At 41.7% G+C, this 22,262-nt stretch overlaps 1 non-coding gene across 1 annotated transcript; it reads left to right on the forward strand.

The window, feature by feature from the left end:
• The first annotated feature begins 20,985 nt into the window (after positions 1-20,985).
• LOC145038183 (small nucleolar RNA R71) lies at positions 20,986-21,092 on the forward strand. The gene has a single exon (XR_013679246.1). It is a non-coding gene; the product is annotated as a small nucleolar RNA R71 (small nucleolar RNA).
• The last annotated feature ends 1,170 nt before the right edge of the window (positions 21,093-22,262 follow it).

Genomic DNA, 22,262 nt, shown 5'->3' on the forward strand with positions numbered 1-22,262 from the left:
ACTGAATATGACGTCCTCCGCCCCTGAATGTTTCCGCCGTTCTGGTTTGGGGGTGTGACAGATTAGTATCAGAGCTTTGTTTATAAGGAATTAAGTATATCAAAACCATTTCTTTTTGGTATACAACTATAAACTCAACTGGGCAAAAACACTCTGGGAAGAGTCATACTTTTGAAATTAAATTTATTTAGTTTTTAAGGTAAGTATGCACTCATTTCATACTAATAATAGTTTCATATCAAATAATTTTAGAAGTATTATAAATACGTTGTGCAGTACAGGTACCCCTTGGGACATGTAATCGGAACTGGGAAGAATATAGCCTGATCAACTATATTTGTCTGAGAGACGACTAACGTATGCCAAGGAGTGTCTGCAGTGGACAACAATTTTAAAACTTACCGAAAGCACATCATTACATAATACTAAGGGAGTTTTTGTGTTGTCATCAACCATTAAACTTAAGGGTAACTTTCATGTGCTCTAGCTTATAGTAAATTCTTAACCCTATTCTCGTACAGACTCAATGGCTGGATTCCATCACCCCAATGACCCCTACTACCCTAACCAAGGTAATGGAGGATGGATCGAAGAAGATCCTGAAGAAGACGAAGAGCCTATATAGTTGGAGGAAGGAGATGACTCTGGTACAGATTCGGAGCCAGAAGTTATCAATCCACTGATTCCACAACCTCCCGTCCACGTGAGGAACTTCCAAGGACCCACTCCTGTGTGCGGAAGTCACCTCCACCATTGGAGCCAACAACAAAGCTTACGCCCTCCCTACGACATGTGCCGAGACTTCTATAATGTTAGAGGCGGGGGATCAGCAGACCGAGCACTTCCGGTCATGGTTGGAAAAATAGCTAACCAGTGCTATCAATTCGGAGTTCAAGCCAACCGGATCCGCAAGGTCAATGTGGAAGTGCAAGTGCACACTTTCGACATCCGCCGTTTGGACAGGTTGCAAGGGTATGGCCTAGACCGCATTAATTCCCTCCAAGAACAAATGAATGCAGCAATTGCAGCAATAGCGGAGTTAAGGGAACGACAAGCTGCGTTTGATAAGTGCCTCATGGAGTCAAAGCAGTCCGACACGGAGTCAAGCTCCAAGCGCAAACCACGCCGCAAGTAGTACTTGCCCGACTCTCAATTTTTGTTATAAATTAGGACTTCGGATAAAGGTATTATTTTCTTTAAAATTTTCTGTAATCAGAGACCTTTAGAAAGGTCAAAAACTTTTGTCTAGACTCAGATGTAACACAACTATATGTTTAATATATATAGGGAATATATCTTTCTTGTTTTAATTATGTGTAGTTCGTTCAATTCATAAGTACATCTATTCACACTTTATTTTCAAGCTCAAAACCCTGTGTTGGCCAAACCAAATTCTTGAACTATTAAAAGTTAACTCAATATCATCCAACTCGCAACCACCGAAACTTATAATCTCTCATTCTTTTCTTTTGACAGCGCGATGCCTCCTCGTAGATCAACACGTACAAACGCAACCCCACCACCACCTCCACCACTAACTTATGATCCAGCCATGGTCCAGGCTGCTATCACAGCAGCAGTAACAACAGCTCTCTCGCAAATAAACTCCAATGCAAATGGAGGAACAGGAAGCAGCACGAATCATTCCAATCGTGGCACCGGCCAGGGTCAAGTAAGGGAATGTACCTACAAGGAGTTCTCCAACTCAAAGCCAAAGACTTTTAATGGCATTGGAGGAGTCATTGCGCTAATGCAATGGTTCGAAAGACTGAAATAGTCTTCGAGATCTGCTCATGCCAAGAAACAAGCAAGGTTAAGTTCGCTGCTTGCACCTTCATAGATCGAGACCTCACTTGGTGGAAAAGCCATGTGAATTCAGTGACGCTCACTGTCGCCAACGCCATGAGTTGGGAGGATCTGAAGGTTCTACTACTGGAAGAATACTACTCAAGGGGCGAAGTGCAAAAGCTTGAGCAGGAGCTCTGGAATCTGAAAATGACTGGGTCTGATCTAGTTGCCTAGACAGCTAGGTTCAACGACCTCGCTGCATTGTGCCCTACCATGGTCAACCCAGAATAAAAGAAGGTTGAAAGGTACATTTGGGGGTTGTCACCCCAGATTTAAGGGCATGTCCTAGCTTCCAACCCTATTACCTACAACAACGCTAAACACTTGGCTCATCGACTCATCAACCACGGAGTAAAACAGGGTACCATTGCAGCAACCGCAAATCCATCTAAGGAGGTTTAGGGCTAGAGTAGGCCTTGGAACAAGAGGAAGGGACAAACCCTCCAGGACAACCCCAGGAAACAACAAGTAGTAGCGACCCACGCTATGACTGTACCTACCAACTCTGCCCCCACAAGCTCATACAATGGGAAACTTCCTAAGTGCAACCAATGCATCTTCCACCACCACGGTCCTTACCGTGATCTTCAATGCACCAGGTGCAATAAGAAGGGACATACAGCCTACTATTGCAAAGAGCCAACCCAACCATCCGCCCCCAGTGCTAATACCAGAGTAAGCCGTGCCTGCTTTGAGTGCGGAGACACGGGGCACTACCGCAGGGACTGCCTAAAGGCAAACAACAAGAATACCGGCGGAAGGGGCCGAGTTTTCGCAATGGGACAAAATGAAGCCATTGTGGACGCTACTGTTGTTACGGGTACGTTTCTTCTTGATAACTCGTATGCATGCATTTTGTTTGATAGTGGAACGGAAAGGAGTTTTATGAGTCACGACTTTAAAGGACTGCTAAAACTAATACCACAATCATTAAGTGAACCATTCATAGTAGAAATGGCCAACGGGAAAACCGATGGCACTAAGGAGATATACTTAAACTGCACCCTAACTCTAAACGATAATCCCTTTTCAATCAGCCTCATGCCAGTCTCGATTAAGAGTTTCGATGTCATCGTTGGCATGGATTGGCTGAGTTCTCATCATGCGGACATTTTATGTTACGATAAGGCCGTTCGCCTTAATCTGCCAACCAGCGAAACTTTCATTGTCTTGGGCGACAAACCCAGTACCACTCTTCGTATCATCTCAAGTATCCAAACTTAGAAGTGCCTACGCAAGGAGTGTCATGCGTTTTTGGCACATGGTAGATGTGAAACACGAAGTCCAGGACATCAAGAATGTGCCTGACGTATGCGATTTTCCCGACGTTTTTCCCGAGGACCTTCCGGGAATACCTCCCGCGAGACTAGTCGAGTTCAGAATCGATCTGGTTTCCGGAGCTACCCCAGTAGCCAAAGTACCCTATCGATTAGCCCCGGTAGAGATGCAAGAGCTATCCAGCCAACTGAATGAGCTACTTGGAAAAGGATTCATCAGGTCGAGCTTCTCGCCATGGGGAGCACCCGTGTTGTTCCTGAAAAAGAAGGATGGATCATTCAGGATGTGCATCGACTACCAAGAACTCAACAAACTTACCATCAAGAACCGATACCCCCTACCCCGAATCGATGACTTATTCGACCAACTCCAAGGAGCCAACTACTTCTCCAAGATCGATCTGAGGTCGGGATATCACTAGCTGCGAGTCCTGGAGAGTGATGTTCCTAAGAAGGCCTTCCAAATGAGATACGGACATTACGAGTTCGTAGTGATGCCGTTCGGACTAACCAATGCCCCGGCCATATTCATGGATTTAATGAATCGGGTATGTCGTCCATTCTTGCAGAAATTTGTGATAATATTCATAGATGACATACTTATTTATTCAAAGAATAAAGAAGAGCATAGTCAACATCTGAGGCAAGTCTTAAAGACGTTACAGACTGAGAGACTTTATGCAAAATTCTCAAAATGTGAGTTTTAGATTAGAAAGGTGGACTTCCTCGGTCACGTGGTCAGCAAGGAAGGAATCCACGTGGATCCATTAAAAATCAAGGCTATCAAAAACTGGTCTGCACCAACTACACCAACAGAAATTCGCTAATTTCTAGGTCTTGCTGGTTATTATCGAAGGTTCATTCAGAATTTCTCCAGCATCGCAAAGCCTCTTACCGCTTTAATCCAAAAAGGTGTGACCTACAACTGGGAAGAAAAGCAAGATGCTGCACTTCAGACTTTGAAACAGGCCCTTTGCAGTGCACCCATCCTTTCTCTTCCAAAGGGGACCGAAGATTTTGTGGTGTATTGCGACGCTTCGAAGCAAGGGCTGGGCTGTGTGCTAATGCAGAGGGGAAAGGTTATTGCATATGCCTCACGACAACTGAAAATGCATGAGGTCAACTACACCACTCATGACTTAGAACTTGGGGCGGTGGTCTTCGCTCTTAAAATCTGGAGGCACTACCTATACGATACCAAGTGCACTATCTTTATAGATCACAAGAACCTCCAACACATCTTCGACCAGAAGGAGTTGAACATGAGACAGCGACGTTGGGTCGAATTGCTCAACGACTACGAATGTGAGATTCCCTATCATCCAGGAAAGGCAAACGTTGTGGCAGATGCCCTTAGTCGTAATGAGTATTCTGGCCGAAGAGTGAAGTCATTAGCCATGTCGATCCATTCGTACCTGTCAGCACAAGTCAAGGAAGCTCAAATAGAGGCCTTGAAACCCGAAAACGTGACAGGTGAGACCCTTAGGGGAATAGACAAGAACTTAGAAATCAAGAGTGACGGAGCACGCTACCTCATGAACCGAATATGGACACCCAAGTTTGGTGGATTCAGAGAGGTAGTTATGAGCGAGGCACACAAGACTCCATACTCCGTACACCCAGGGTCAGACAAGATGTATCTAGATCTCAAGCAACTCTACTGGTGGCCAAACATTAAAGCGGAGATTGCTACCTATGTGAGCAAGTGTTTGACTTGCGCCAAGATAAAAATAGAACACCAGAAACCCTCAGGTCTACTTCAACAACCTGAAATACCTGAGTGGAAATCGGAGCAGATTTCCATGGACTTCATAACAAAACTGCCCAAAACTCAGGGTGGCCAAGATACTATTTGGGTAATCATCGACAGATTAACCAAGTCCGCTCATTTCTTACCGATCAAGGAAACTGATAAAATGGAAAAGCTATCGAGAACCTACATCCGAGAGATCGTACGACTTCATGGAGTGCCAATGTCTATCATCTCAGACAGAGACATCAGATTCACTTCCAGATTCTGGCAATCATTGCAAAAATCCATGGGAACTAGATTGGACATGAGTACAGCCTATCACCCCCAAACTGACGGACAGAGTGAGAGGACGATCCAAACCTTGGAAGACATGTTGCGAGCATGTGAAATCGACTTTAGTAAGGCATGGGATATTCACTTACATTTGGTCGAGTTCTCTTATAACAATAGTTATCATACTAGTATCAAGACTACTCCATTTGAAGCCCTTTACGACCGTAAGTGCAGATCACCACTATGCTGGATGGAAGTGGGTGGCACGCAATTGGCAAAAGGTCTAGTCCCTGATAGCACCCTCACTGGTCCGAAGATCATCAGAGAAACGACTGAAAAGATCGTGCAAATACAAGAACGACTGAAATCCTCAAGGGATAGGCAAAAGAGCTATGCCGACAAAAGACGTAAACCCTTGGAATTTCATATTGGCGACTAAAATCCTAGGTACATTGGACCCTTCGAAATCATTTCAAGAGTTGGTCCAGTGGCCTACAAACTCCGACTTCCAATCGAGCTTAACAAAGTACATCCAGTATTCCACGTATCGAACCTGAAAAAGTGTTTGTCCGACGAAACACTTGTAATTCCACTCGATGAAATCAAACTAAATGAAAATATTAACTTTGTGGAAGAACCCGTCGAGATCATGGATAGAGAAGTTAAACGAACTAAACAGAGCCACATTCCAATAGTAAAGGTCCGATGGAATGCTAAGAGGGGACCTGAGTTCACGTGGGAACGAGAAGATCAAATGCAACAGAAGTACCCCCTCTTCCTCGGCCCCTAAAACTTGTCTTTCATATTAAAATTTTGGGACGGAATTCCCTCTAATGGGGGGATGATGTAACAACCCATCATTTCAGGTCATTGAAGATCGAGTATTGTAACCTCTTCGAAAAAGGGATTAGAATATCATCGAAAAATAAGGTATTCAAAAGCTCTATTTGGAGTACGCTATGTAGTAAATATCGTCTTAAGCTTTCCAAGAATATAAAGAACACTAAGATCCGGGTTATAACGAAGAAGTTATGACCATTCTAAGTTTTCCAATAAAAACTGGCAATACGAAGTTACGTAAAAATGCAAAGTTCCAATAAAATACTTTTTGACCTTAGGTGTCTAAATGAAAGTCATATATATCATTAAACTACAAATTTACATAAAAAGAACGCCCAAAACGGACATCGTATGAAAAAGTTATGAATTTTTAACGAATTTTCTTACCACGACCTTTTAAAAAAATAAATAATAAAAATAATTTCGGAATTTGCCGACAGAATTAAACGAAAGTTGTAGATCTTACTCTCACCTACGCGTGGATATAAAGAACATCGAAAACGGGGTTCGTATGAAGGAGATATGAATTTTTGAAGTTTGATAAATAATTAATATATATTTTTATTGAAAACTTTCGGTATTATCCGAAGTCTGAGTCACGCGAGTACACCCTGCGTACACGAGTACGCCCAGCGTACTCAAGGCCTTGGCCCTGGTTCGTCCACGTCGCCCCCTATGCGAGCTACGCCCCGTCCCATCCGAACACCGGGGCAGTCAAGGACTCGGTCATGCATGATGCACGGGTACACCCCGCGTACACCCGTACGCCCTGCGTACCAAAGCCTCTCAGCCCCTATAAAAGGGATGTGATGGTTCCGGGAAAACTTGCTCATTTCCTCTCGTTCTTCTTGCGTTTTGCCTCGTTTTCTGTGCCCATGCAAACCCGAATCCCTGGTCGCTTAGCTCAAGTTCCGAAGGTCGTTTATACTCCCGAGATTCCTGAGAATCCCGAGAAAATCCGCTTTTTCAAGCCAAAGTTCTGCTCGGTTTTCGTCACACCTTCTTCAAACTATCAAGTGATCTCATACCCCCTTCAAACACACTTTAAATACATTTTAAATGATTTTATACTCTTTTGGGGGGGGGGGGATACAAGTAAACATACGGTTATTATCGTGTATTTTATAAAGTTTCACTTCACTTGTTTTTATTGAATAAATCACTTGGAATTCATTACTACTATGAAATACTCTTGTCATACTTTGTGTGCATTAGACATATACAAAGTATATAGTGATTTTAAAGTACCTTTCGTTGCTAAGTCGTTTTATACATTCTAAAAACTTATGATTTATGCTTTGTCAAACATTGTGAAAAAGGATAAACTTCGCATACAAAACTACTACTTTAATACAGACTTAGTTGAGAATCCATGAGATGTGTATATCTCCAAATACTACCTTCTTGTTAGAAAGTAATACTACAAGTCCTGTCTATAACCAGAGTCTCCCGTTAGGAGAACGTGTCAAATGTGTATAGATCTATACGGGAAGTCATGATCCCGCGCCCTGACTGTTAGCTACAGTCCGTCCTTTGGGGTGACAGTTGTCATAACGCTACGACGCCTGAAGAACGTCGCTACAGGCATATTATGTTTAGTATGGTTATAAAACTCATCGGATACACAATTATTATAGTACTTCTGATTGATGAACGAGTAGCTATTAAAACTATTCTTTATCTAACAAACGGAAATCTTCTGATAGGTTTATTATATAAATCTATGTTTAAAATCTTCTAAAGCATGTGGCTTGCTTCCAATTTTTAGTCTTGGACATTAAACAAACTATTACTTTAGGAAAATATGGGAATTTCCTGTATACAAACCAAACAACTATTTGGAAAATAAGGGGTTTTCTTGGTTCAACTATCTACATTTTTCAACACAAATACTCTCATGCATTTCATACTTTTATAAGAAAATAAGGAATTTTGTTGGAAAACACACACCCATTTTGGAATGGCATTCAATTTTTCTAAACCACTTACGAACTCACCAACTTAATTGGTGACACTTTCTCTTTGAAATAACTTGTATCCTCAGGGAACCACTAAGCAGGTTTGGAAATCAACTTTTGGGATTAACGCGCTGGTGTTAATTACTTCTTTTGAAAGATGTTTATGTATTTATCTTTTGAACATGTAATGAATACAATTATGTAAACATTTTTAAAACCTTTATATATGTATGGTGGTATGTACTTTCCTTTCTATGAACTGTTATGATACTGAATATGACGTCCTCCGCCCCCGAATGTTTCCGCCGTTCTGGTTTGGGGGTGTGACAGGAGAATCGCTCTCCCAAAGCTGAGATTGCCGCCCTATGGCAACAACTGTTCGCCATGAAAGCACGTGTAGTGCAAGCTGAGCATGAGAGGGATGAGGTCATTGGAGACATGACTGAGATGGCTCAGCTGTTGGCTCAACATTTCGGCATATGATCCCGCCACTATATTAGGACACACCATGGAGTGTTAGGGATAGACTTATCTTACTAGGTCATTAGGATCTATGCTATGTACCCCGACTCTATGTTTAAGTGACTACACTACTCATAGAGCCGTTACGCTGTCGAACTAATATCACTTATGTATGCTCCTTCGAGCAAAATTTTCATGTATCAAATGCGGATAATATTAGTGAACTTTTACGTGTTTTATTATGACAATACAAATTGCTATGGGTTGCGAATCCATGATTGTATGCTAAATGGTAGAAGTACTTAAGTGCGTACCATGCACCTAGTCAGTAGGATCACAACCTCACAGAACCTACAAACACTCAACATCTTTCCGTTTCATGACAGAATTATGCCTCGCCGACCCACTAGCGGAAACCTAGGACCAACCCCACCCGAAGTTGACTCAGCCGCATTCCAGGCAGCTGTATCTGCAGCGGTCACCGTAGCAATGGCACAAATTCACCAATGGAACAATGGAGGAGTCAACAGGCAAGGGGCCGGGAGTTCGAACAACGGAATGAATCAAGGACCCACCAAAACATGTACCTACAAGGACTTCACAAACGCCAAACCACAAACCTTTAACGGCACTGGAGGAGTGATCACCCTGAAACGATGGATCGAAAAGGTGGAATCGGTGTTCGAGATATGCGATTTCCCTGAATAGATGAAAGTAAAGTTTGTTGCATGCACATTTGTCGACCAAGCACTCACTTGGTGGAACGGGCACGTAGAAGCCATGACACTCCCCGTAGCCAATTCCATGCCATGGACAAAAATGAAGGAAATGCTGATGGTTGAATACTACCCTCGTGGTGAGATTCAGAAAATGGAGCAAGAGCTGTGGAACCTCACTGTACGGAATGCTGATATCGATGCCTACATATCAAGATTTAGTGAACTATCTTTGTTATGTCCAGGCATGATCACCTCGGAAGGAAAGAAAATCGAGCGATTCATTTGGGGACTAACATCTCTGATCCAAGGAAACGTGATAGCTGCAAATCCCGAAACTTTTGACAGTGCTAAGAGATTGGCGAAAAAGTTGTATGACTACAACAACAAGAAGGGTGAGAAGCCAGCGGAGGCTGAAGGCAAGAAGGAAGGTGATGGCACGAAGGGGAAGAACAACAAGAGGAAGGGGCATCAAGGCCCCGAGACTTCTAAGAAGTAGCAGACAGTGGCAATTAATGCCACCGCACAAGTTTTGGCCACACCACATGCTCCAGCCTCAGCTGCTTCGAATGCTCCTAGACCTTAGTCCGGTAATCTTCCCAAGTGCAACAAGTGTCGTTTCCATCACATTGGAGAATGCAAGGAGCTGTAGTGCACCAGTTGCAAGCGGAAGGGGCACACGACAAGATATTGCAGGACTTACCCTCCTCGAAATCAACAACAGGGAAACAGCAACAACAACAACAACCGCAACAACAACAACATCAACATCGGCAGCAACAATGCAGGACCTAGCCACACCTGCTATGGGTATGGAAGGACTGGGCATTTCCGCCGAGATTGCCCTAACAACAACAATCCCAGAAATGGAGGAATAGGAAGGGTGCTGACCATGAGTCAGGGGGAGGCGATCCAAGATCCCGCTGTTGTTACAGGTACGTTTCCCCTAAACCACAATTATGCATGCATCCTATTTGACACCAGATCCGAGCGAAGTTTTGTGAGCAATAAGTTTAACAATTTATTAAAACAACAACCCCAGAAGCTCAATGAAACCTTTACGGTGGAAATGGCCAATGGGAAAACCGAATCCACTGGGGAAATCTACATCGGATGTACCCTAATTCTAAATCAACACGTCTTTCAAATAGACTTGATGCCTGCTTCCATTAGGAGTTTCGATGTGATTATTGGCATGGACTGGTTAAGCCCCCACCATGCTGAAATTATGTGTCACGAGAAAGCCGTTTGCCTTCATCTTCCCAATCACGAAACCGTAGTTATTTACAGAGACAAACCTAGCACAAACCTTCACATCATCTCGTGTGTCCAGGCACAGAAGCATCTACCAAAGAAATTTTTCACGTTCTTGGCTCACATAGTGGATAAAACCAAGGAAGAGGTTAACATTCAAGACATCCTAGTAGCACGTGAATTCCCAGATGTATTTCCTGAAGATCTTTGTGGAGTACCCTCAGAGAGACAAGTTGAGTTCCGAATTGACCTTGTTCCAGGAGCAACTCCTCTCGCTAATTCACCCTACCGGCTAGATTCTGCTGAAATGCAGGAATTGTCCAACCAACTCAGCGAACTCCTGGGCAAGGGATTCATCCGACCTAGTTACTCGCCATGGGGAGCTCCAGTCCTCTTTGTCAAAAAGAAGGACGGATCTTTTAGAATGTGCATCGACTACAGGGAGTTAAATAAACTCACTGTCAAAAATCGCTATCCACTCCCACGAATCGACAATCTATTTGACCAGCTCCAAGGAGCTAGTTACTTCTCTAAGATAGATCTACGGTCCGGATACCATCAACTCAATGTTCGGGAAGAGGATATTCTAATCACCGCTTTCCGAACTGGTTACGGATGATGTGTGTAAAATGCACTTGTTTTATCCTAACTTTTTATTAATAAATTTAGCACACAAAGGCAGTGAACCTGTCTTTTAGTGGTATAGATTAGTAAGTAAGGTGTCGAACTCAGGGAACGAAAAATTAAACTAATAACTAATTTTAACTAAAACAATTAATCAAAGTAAAAGGGGTTTCTTCTAGTTTTGCAAGGCTAGAAACTTAGGCACACTAAATTAACTAAATAACTAAAGCAACAACTAATTCACCAAATTTGATAAAGATGTTTCTATTTAGGTTCAACCAATTCACTCCTATGGTTATTTGTATTTATGATAGATTAATTGTTATTGGTTACCAATTATAACTGTTAGGTTCATGTTCATTACTCCTAACCCTTAGACAATTAACTAATTTAAGCGGTGATCAAGTGTTTAAACTAATTAATTCCCTATATTAATGATTTGGATTAAATAAGATTTGTAGTGGTCAATTAAGTTACTAATTCAATTAACCTCTTGTTTGATGGTTTCTTAAACAAGCTCACACATTAATCTTCGTATTTTCTTATTAATCATAGTTTCATAATCATTACTTCTAACCATATGGTTTAGTGTTCACATAAACATATGAGGTTAACAACTAAGAGATGTTCATGCAGCCTAATTGTCTTCCAATTAACAGAAAATAGTAGTGATTAATGCATAAGGTTCTTTAACAAACTTAATTTAATAGATCGCCAATAAACAATCAAACAAAAACTAATAATTAAACCATAGGAGTTCCTTGGTATTCCCCAAACAGAAACAAAAACGAATTTAGTTCATAGTTGCAGTAGGAACAAACATAAAAACAAGTTTTACTAGATTAAACATATTCAATTCCTAAATCTAAGTGGTAGGATTAACCTAGTTGCTTGAATTCTTCAAAAGACTGAAGCTTAGGGTTCCTCAGCATCTTCTAGGGCTCTTAGTCGCAGCTTAACCTTCAAAAATCACCAGGAATGTCGCCCCATTGGATAAAGATTCGATTTTTATAGATATCTCAAAACAGGGTGTACTCGGCGAGTAGCAAGACCAACTCATCGAGTAGGTGCATAGTTATCCGTCTTGAATCAGTAATCGTAGCTATCTTCTGGAACATCCTCGTGTACTCGCCGAGTAGAGTCATCTACTCGCCGAGTAGGTGGTCTTTTGTCTCTTATTTTAATTCTTTGGTCTTCAGTTGCTTTCCCTTGCCCCCTTTTACTTCCAAGCATGTCTTGTGGACTAAAAACAAAATTCAAACCATTTTAAGTACCTTTTTTCCACATTGTTCACATAATTAATTAAAAATGATTAAGAATATGTGCTAAATAATTAACTAATTATGCACATATCAAAATACCCCACACTTGACTTTTGCTTTCCCCCAAGCAAAACTAAATTTTAAGCATATTAGAATCCCATATAATAACTCCAATCTAACCCAGCCATTATGCCAAGATCGCAACGCATGCATTTGTGTCTAAAATTTTCCTAAAGACCCCCCATACTTCAAATACTCACAATCCTCATAAACATTCGCCCACTCACCCCGAACTATGCTCATTTTATGCAACCCTCCGAATCCATCCTCAAAAAACCTCTTTACCCTCAAGGTATTTTTAATTAAGCAACTCAAGCATACATAATATAGAATTACAACTTTTCGGTACCACTATGGAGCTCTTTGAATTCTTCACTTCCTTGATAATTTGATCTTTCATCTCTTTGAATTCACCACCTTGTATTGATTGATTTTTGGTATCTTCAGCTTTTTGGATTTCTTGGAATTTTGATCTTTAGATCTTCACTTTATTTGCTCCAAAACTCTTACAACTTTTCTAGTAATTCTCTCTCTTTTTTTTTACATGTATTCCTCACTTTTTTTTCACTCAAATCCCTACATGCTTAAGCAGGGGCGCTCAATCTCAACCTTTATTGGCTAATGATAACAATTTTCCTGGATACATTTCAGGTTTAGGCTGCTAAACGTATTGCATCCCTCAGGCTGAGCAAGGTCATGTTTTTGTCTCATGATTTCACTGAAATAAGGAAGCCACAAATGCACTAGAACGTGTATAGGCTCAACTAAACATTTGGGTTTTCATGCAATTATCAACATAATTCTAACATGGAATCCTAATTTTCTTTTACCAAAATTTTCTAAATTAAATCCCTAAGTCATATTTTTGGTATGCAACAATTTTAAAATTAGCCTAAATTAAGATTCTCAATTTTCTAAAATGTGACTAACCCCCTACCCCACACTTATTTTAGGCAATGCCCTCATTGCATACTATGCAAAAATAAAAATGCAAATATAGAGAGAATTGGAACAAACTCCCCTGGGGTAGCAGTCGATAGGTTGACACTCTCTTCTTCAGCTCCTTCTTCAATTGACTTTAGCCATGGGAACAGCTCATCCATGGCACGGGTGTCATGCGTCTTGTGTGGTTGACAGCTCGAAAATTTCACGGAACAAGGTCGTTAGAAAGTCTGTAGTAGCAATCCCTCACAAAGAGTGTATGAATGTTGCAGTGAAAGTGCTCAAAGCAATTCTGAAAATCCAAAAGTAACAGGCTACTCAGCGAGTAGGCTCGTGGACTCGGCGAGTAGGCCTTGATGCAAAATAAGATCGTGTAATATCGCATGTACTCGCCGAGTAGAGTTTGTGCACTCGGCGAGTAGTGAGTGTTTTTCCAAAATTGGTCTAGTTGCTGCTTCTCTCGACTTTGGTGTTGAAATTGGAAATGTAAATTGACCCTCACTCGAATTCCTTCAGCAGCAACACTCCTTATGACCCTCGACTCTCACGGACTCAATCCTAAGGACAAAACTCCATAATTGCTTGAAAATCTCTCATTCCTTTCTCGACCCTCACTAGTTAGTATGCTTCCCTATCTTCAATCCCTGAAAAAAATAAACAACTAACAGTGAAAATAATAATCCAACCACCATAAAAATCCAAGGTGTTTAACAATTGTCTAGAACAAAACATCATAAGCATAAAACATAAAAGCAAAACAAATTCTTCAATCTTCATCATCCATTCCAGCTCCTCCTGCTCCACTTCCTCCCTCTCCGTCTCTTCTTCACATCCTCTCATCCCAATTCATGATATAGGGATAGCCGGGTCCAGGTCACGGGGCAATTTGCATTTGTTGAAAGAGGTATTCGAAAGATTGATTAGTGTAGTTCACCCCTTGCCCAATATCATCCAAGTGGTGTCGGTACTCTACTTGGTTCCAACCATCATTGTCCTCCACCGGAATAACCGGTGGATCTTCCCGCACGCGTTCGCTCCTTTGTCGGACCCGCCTTCCCGGCTCCTTGGTGACCGCCGGCTCATCTTCATGTGGAATAGTGAAGGAGTCGCCAAACTTTTCAACTATCCGTGCCCTCCTATAACGTGCAGTGTTGAATGGTGGAGGGTGGATAACCGTTAGTGCTTGAGCTTGTGGCAAATCCAAGATCCCAAATGACTTGGCCAGTTGGGTAATAAACATGCCTCCATTTATCTTTGAATTGATCTTCTCTTTGACCGCCCCCTCAGCAAGGAATTTGGCAATGCAGTAAGGAAGGTTGCAAAAAACGTCTGGAGTGATGATGCTCCACAAGTAGAAGATGTCAAGGGTGGGGAATTTGTCCCCATCCTTCTGCATGTTTATTGTACTAGCCACAAACCGGTGAATGAGTCGGTGGATCAGAGAACGAATGTGACCTTCTTGCGCGGTGGAAGGAATGTAGGCTCGGTTGGCAATTGTGTTCCACCATGTAGATGCCACCACCTCCTCGAGAAGTTCTTTGTGAAAATTCTCCAAGAAAGTTTCAGAATAGTCCGTCATCACCATGTCTTGGTCATAAACACCCAACCTCCATGAGAACTCCACCATGCTGCATTGTCGCAGCTCCCAGCCCAAAGAGAAAGAGATTGTGTTAGGATTATAGAACTCACTACCACCTCGAAATGAGATGGTAGCAAAAAATTCCCAGCACAACTCAGCGTAAACCGGCTCTTGGATCATAAATAATTGAAACCACCCATCACAGGTGATGTTGGCATATCCTAAATTGCAATCCTTTACCAAGTACGGGGTGAGTTCTTCTTCCAAACCAACATTTCCCATCCACCCCCAATCCACTGCATTTGGAAGGTGAATTTCCTTCTGCCTGAGTGCCTCCAGTCTGTTTAGGGTTCTTGTTTTTGACGATTTGGAAGTAATTTGTTGAAAAGATAGCCATAACATATCACCATGGCTTCCCCCTCGCGAAGATTGACCCCTTCTTGCCATGCTACTTGTATACAAACATCAAGAACACAGAAACAAACAACACCCATTAATTAAAAACAAAAAATTGGGTCTGACTGTTACCTACTCGCCGAGTACACGACTCTACTCGGCGAGTAGTATGAACACCATGACAGATCGAGTGCCGGATCTGTGTAGACTGTCCAAAAGTCCAAATTTTTCATAGGGTTTTGTTGTAATTACTTATCTAACCATAGATCTTGAAGAAAATACTCCTAACATTATCTAATTTGTGACTAAATCAAAACCCTAGAGTTTGAGGAAAACTCCCCAAATCCGAAATCACTTAAAATCTGGACAAATCTATGATAAAAATCAAACCTTTCATGAATTTAAAGGGTAAATATGTTACCTTTTTGCTTGAATAGGGAGAATTGAGTAGAAAATTGAAGAAATCTTGAAAGCAACTTGAAAATGGTTGAGAGGCTGCTGCATGGCGAGTAATGGGATGGAATGGTGAAAAAAAACATTTTTTACAGATTTATGTTTTACTCTTTTTAAACTGGCTACTCGTCGAGTAGAATGTGTCTACTCGCCGAGTAGAAGTGCTTTTAAACATCATCTTAACTGAACTGGGCATCTACTCGCCGAGTACACGACTCTACTCGGCGAGTAAATGTCATAGATTGAAAATTTTTGTGTATTTAGAAAAATTAGTGTATTAATTCATGTTTTTAAACCATCCACCCCACACTCTAAGCATGACTTGTCCTCAAGCAGTTATGGGCATAAAAGTAGATGAAGAAAAATGAAAAAAAAAATATGAAAATATAGAAAAAGAAAGAAAAGGAAAACTTGAGACTCGGGTTGCCTCCCGAGAAGCGCTTCTTTTTATGGAGTCATTAGCTGGACTCCTCCCCTTCTACGTAGTTGCAATCCCTTCCAGCAGCAACTCTTCCAATCCTTTATTCTGGGGGACTCCTTCTTCATATTTTTTTACGCTATGACCATTGACTTTGAAGGGCGTGTTGTCTCTTGATAACAACTCTATAGCCCCATGTGGAAACACCATCTTCACCAAAAAAGGACCATCCTACCTTGATTTGAGTTTGCCCGAGAAAAGCTTTAATCGTGAATTGAAAAGCAACACTTTTTGGCCTTCATGGATTTCTTTATCTTTAATCCTTTTATCATGCCATTTCTTTTTCTTCTCTTTATAAAGCCATGAACTAGAGTATGCATCATTCCTTAGCTCTTCAATGGCATTCATTTGCATCAACCGGTTGCTCTTTAGTTCTTCCATGTCGAAGTTTCACCTCTTTAAAGCCCAATACGCCTTATGCTCTAGCTCGACTGGTAAATGGCATTGCTTTCCATAAACTAACCTATATGGTGTAGTACCAATAGGTGTTTTGAAAGCTGTACGAAAAGCCCATAACGCATGATCTAGCTTATCCGACCATTCCTTGCGGTTGCTTCCCACCGATTTCTCTAAAATTCGCTTCAAGGCTCGATTTGTCACTTCGGTTTGTCCACTAGTTTGTGGATGGTATGATGTGGAGAACTTATGGGTAACCCTATATTTCTTTAGCACCTTTTCCAATTGATCATTGGCAAAATGTGTGCCTCGGTCACTTATTAGGGCCTTCGGAACGCCAAAACGTGAAAATAGTTTCTTCAAGAATCGCACCACTACCCGTCCGTCATTTGTTGGTAACGCTTGTGCCTCTGCCCATTTTGATACATAATCGACCGATACTAGTATGTAATTGTTCCCTTTGGACATGGGAAAAGGTCCCATGAAGTTAATTCCCCACACATCAAACACCTCGCACACTTGGATACTATGTTCTGGCATTTTATTTCGAGATGAAATGTTTCCCACTCTTTGACAAGCATCACATTCTTTGACAAATTGGGCTGCATCCTTAAAGATTGTAGGCCAATAAAACCCAATTTCAAAGATCTTCTTTGCAATGTAGTGTGCTCCATGATGTCCTCCCGTGGGCCCGCTATGGCAATGCTCTAGTATTCTCCGGCTTTCCTTCCCGAACACACATCTTCGTATGATACCATCCGCACAGCTTCGGAAGAGGTATGGGTCGTCCCAAAAGTAATATTTTATTTCAGCAAATAATTTCTTCTTTTGTTGACTGTTATAGTCCTTCGGGATGTATTTTGTAGCTAAATAATTAGCTATGTCTGCGAACCATGGCTTTTCTCCCACTGACACCATAATGTATTCATCCGGAAAGTCGTCTTTATCTTTGTCTTCTTGCAATTGCGGGTTCTCTAGCCTTGACAAGTGATCAGCTGCTACGTTCTCCATTCCCTTCTTGTCTCGTATCTATATGTCGAATTCTTGAAGAAGTAGCACCCATCGTATCAGTCTTGGCTTAGCATCCTGTTTGGAAAACAAATACTTGATAGCCAAGTGGTCAGTAAAAACAGTAGTTTTAGATAAAACCAAGTAAGGGCGAAATTTGTCAAAAGCATATACCACGGCTAACAACTCTTTTTCAGTGGTGGTGTAATTTTCTTGGGCTGGGTTTAAAGTCTTGCTAGCATAATATATGGGTTGAAAGTGCTTATCAACCCTTTGACCAAGGACAACTCCTAATGCATAGTCACTAGCATCACACATAATCTCAAAGGGTAAGTTCCAATTTGGTGCAATAATGATCGGGGCATTAGTTAATTTTTCCTTTAAAAATTCAAATGCCTCTAAACATTCTTTAGTAAAATTAAATGGTGCATCTTTGAGTAATAATTGTGTTAGAGGCCTAGTTATTTTGGAAAAATCTTTTATGAAACACCGGTAAAAACCTGCGTGTCCTAGAAAACTCCTAATGCCCTTCACATTAGTTGGTGGGGGTAATTTGGCAATGGTGTCAATCTTTGCCCGATCCACTTCAATTCCCTTTTTGGAAACTTTGTGGCCCAAAACTATACCCTCCTTGACCATGAAGTGACATTTTTCCCAATTGAGGACCAAGTCGGTTTTCTCACACCTAGCAAGCATTGAGTCAAGATTTGTGAGACAGACATGGAAAGAAGATCCGAAAACGGAAAAGTCATCCATAAAAACTTCCATGAATTTTTCCACCATATCATGGAATATAGCTGTCATACACCTTTGAAAAGTCACAGGTGCATTGCATAGCCCAAAAGGCATGCGTCTATAGGCAAAAGTCCCACTTGGGCATGTGAATGTGGTCTTTTCTTGGTCCATTGGGTCTATGGGTATTTGAAAATAACCCGAAAATCCATCTAGAAAGCAATAATAGCTATGGCCCGATAGTCTTTCTAGCATTTGATCAATAAAAGGTAGGGGAAAATGGTCTTTATGAGTGGCATCATTTAGCTTTCGATAATCGATGCACACTCTCCAACCGGTTACCATTCGTGTCCGGATTAGCTCGTTCTTTTCGTTGGTTATGAACATCATCCCTCCTTTTTTGGGCACCACTTGGACCGGACTCACCCATGGGCTATCGGAAATGGAGTAAATGATTCCTGCATCTAAGAGTTTGACCACTTCCTTCTTGACTACTTCTTGCATGTTCGGGTTCAACCTTCTTTGGTGTTGTACCACCGGCTTTGCTCCTTCTTCTAGATTGATCTTGTGAGAGCAATAGGATGGACTTATTCCTTTGATGTCGATGATGCTCCATGTTATGGCCCGTTTCCGCTTCTTCAACACTTGCACGAGCTCCTCCTTTTCATACTTGGACAGATCAGAGGCTATGATTACTGGCTTTTGATTGCCTTCTTCCAGAAAAGCATACTCCAAATGGTCTGGTAACGTTTTGAGCTCTGTTCGTTGGTTCTGAGTGACGAACTCGCCGAGTGCAGGTAAGGTACTCGGCGAGTTGGTGGCTGCATTCACGAATTCTGACTTTTCTTCAGATGTACTCGGCGAGTAGATCGGTCCTACTCGGCGAGTAGGACTGTCAGATTGCTTCATTAACTCTTCATACTCTGCTTCTTCCAACAGTCTTTCAATTTCTATTAAATCTTTTTCTGGATCAAATGCTTCATCTAAAGTTGTAAACTTGCTGGAATCTTCAGGTATGTCTTCCTCCAATAGTTCATCAAGCATATCTATTGAGAATGTCGTGTCGTCACTGCTCCTAGAATACTTCATAGCTTGGTCCACCCCGAATGTCACTGTATTGTCTCCGACCCACAAGTTGAGCTTTGAGTCTCTCATGTCTACTATAGCGTTGGCCGTGTTGAGGAAGGGCCTTCCAAGGATGATTGGTACTTGTGGATCCGCCTCCATGTCTAGAATGATGAAATTAGCAGGAAAGACAAATTTATCCACTTTCACTAGTAAGTCTTCGCATATGCCTCTTGGGAAGGTGACTGTCTTGTTCGCCAAATGTATTGCCATGCGAATTGGCCTTGGCTCTAGGAGGTCCAGCTTCTTAAAGAATGAGTATGGCATAAGGTTTACACTTGCTCCAGAATCAGCTAAGGCATGAATAGCAGCCAAGTTGCCAAATTGGCAAGGTAAAGTCAAGCTCCCCGGATCACCCTTCTTCTTTGGTAGCTTATTTAGCATCGCAGCGGAGCAGTTTTCATTAAGCACTACCTGCTTCACTTCTTCCATCATTCTTCTATTGGTGAGAAGTTCCTTAAGGAACTTTGCATATTTGGGCATTTGCATGACGGCTTCAATGAATGGTATGTTGATTTGAAGAGTCTTGATGTGGTCTAGAAACTTCTGATACTCCTCTTCCTGCTTCTCTTTCTTGACTCGGGCTGGGTATGGCATTGGAGGCTGGTAAGGCTTTTCAGGAGCTTGCTCACAGGTTTTTGATGGTGTACTCACCGAGTCCATCGGTCCTACTCGGCGAGTAGGACTGTCAGATTGTAAATTTTGGTTTTCTGTTGGCTTTTCTGCCTCATCCTTCTTTGAATCCTTAGGTGCTTCTATCCGAATAGGTGCCAGGGGAGTGATTATCTTCCCACTTCTTGTTGTGACAATGTTTATGTGCGCGCCTCGTGGGTTATTTTCAGTTTTGCTAGGAAGTTCGCCCGGTGACCTTTGGTTAAGTTGTTGAGCAAGTTGCCCAAGTTGTGTTTCTATATTGTGGATAGATGCTTGCTGGTTCCTGAGCATGGTTCTTGTTTCTTGAATTGCAGCATCATGATCACTATGCCTTTTTTCTGAAGCAGCTACAAATTTAGTGAGCATATCTTCCAAGCTTGGCTTCCTTTATTGCTCCGGCTCCTCTTTTTGGTAGAACCCTCTCCCTTTTTGTCTACACTTCTCCTCCTTGGCTTTCTTGTACTCGTCATAAGGGAGCCACTCTTTCTATTTTTTGCGCCAATCTTCATCATATCGGTCTCCACTCGAGTAACACGCTTGCGCCTTCTTGTTGCGATTCTCATCCAAATCGCAATCTCTAGTGAGGTGAGGCCCATTGCAATTTTCACAACCCACTTGAATAGCATGGATCGTTTGATCCATTTTATCCATTCTCCTATCCATGGTTTTTAGCATAGCCATGACCGCGGATAAGTCTTCAGTAGCAGCATAAGCGGTTCCCCTAGTGACATCATGTCTAGGGTTATGGTATTCTCTAGAGTGTTTAGAGAATTCTTCAATCAATTCTTTAATCACCGGGGGCGGCTTCTTTGTAAGTGGGCCTTATGAGTCTAGTAACTGCCTAGTTGTGACATTGACTCCATCATAGAAGATGGAGACTTCTTGCTGGCTGTTTAGATCATGGTGTGGGCAATTTCTTAGCAAGCTCTTGTACCTCTCCCATGCTTCATATAGCGACTCTCCAGCTTGTTGTTCAAAGTTTGCAATGGCCTTCTTCAACTTGGCTATCTTAGAAGGTGGGCAAAAGTGATTAATGAATTCTTCCTTCATCTTGGCCCAAGTAGTGACTGATCTGGGGGGAAGTGACTTGATCCAGTCTTTGGCAGCACCCTTGAATGTTACCGGAAGCATACGAAGTAGTTGAGTCTCGCGGGTTACATTTGGAATATTGAAGTAATCAGCTACATCATTGACTTCATCCAAATGCTTGTAGGCATCTTCATTATCTTTCCAAGAAAAAGGTATTTCTTTAGTGAAGCTAGGATATGACCCTTTAGCTCGAAGGTAGCAGTCGCGGGAATTGCGGGTTGCACAAGTCCCGGGCCATTGTCGTCGCGCATCCTCTTCTTCCATTCTCCCATGGGGATTTCATCAATGTTAGCCAATGTGAAAGCTAACTCTTCCTCGGACTCAGTTTCGTGCTCGTATGTAGGCTCCTCTTCTTCCTCGGTCTCGTACCCGATATCTTCTTGAATTGGATCTTCGATTATCAAAGAGGCACTGGATGCTCCTGATTTACTACTCTTCTTTTTCCCAAAAACAGTCTTCAAGTTGGACAAAGGCGACTTCTTTGGTGTACTTGAACTCTCCACGTCCTTTCCTTTGTTCCTTTTCAATGCGGATTCGGGATCTTCAAACGGGGGTACCAGTGGTGTGTTTGATCCTCTGGTCATGAAAGTCCTGAAATAAATAGAATAAAAGCGTAAAAAGAACAAAAAAAAATGTACTAAAAAAATTAAAAATTAACTGCTAAATAAACTGGTACTCGCCGAGTAGGTCCGACTCCACTCGACGAGTATCAGTGAGATTTTGAAAAAATTCTAAACTTAATATTAAAACTAAAACAGATGCTAAAACCTAATTACTAATTACTAAATTGCAATAAATGAACTCTATGCAAGTAAATCCACACAAAGGATCGAAAAAAATAGGAATTAGATTAATTATTTAGAACCGCTCCCCGGCAACATCGCCAAAAACTTGATGTGTGTAAAATGCACTTGTTTTATCCCTACTTTTTATTAATAAATTTAGCACACAAAGGTAGTGAACCTGTCTTTTAGTGGTATAGATTAGTAAGTAAGGTGTCGAACTTAGGGAACGGAAAATTAAACTAATAACTAATTTGAACTAAAACAATTAATAAAAGTAAAAGGGATTTCTTCTAGTTTT

Source organism: Lactuca saligna, chromosome 3 (genome assembly GCF_052625555.1).
Source record: "Lactuca saligna cultivar CGN05327 chromosome 3, ASM5262555v1, whole genome shotgun sequence".
NCBI classification, from domain to species: Eukaryota; Viridiplantae; Streptophyta; class Magnoliopsida; order Asterales; family Asteraceae; genus Lactuca; species Lactuca saligna.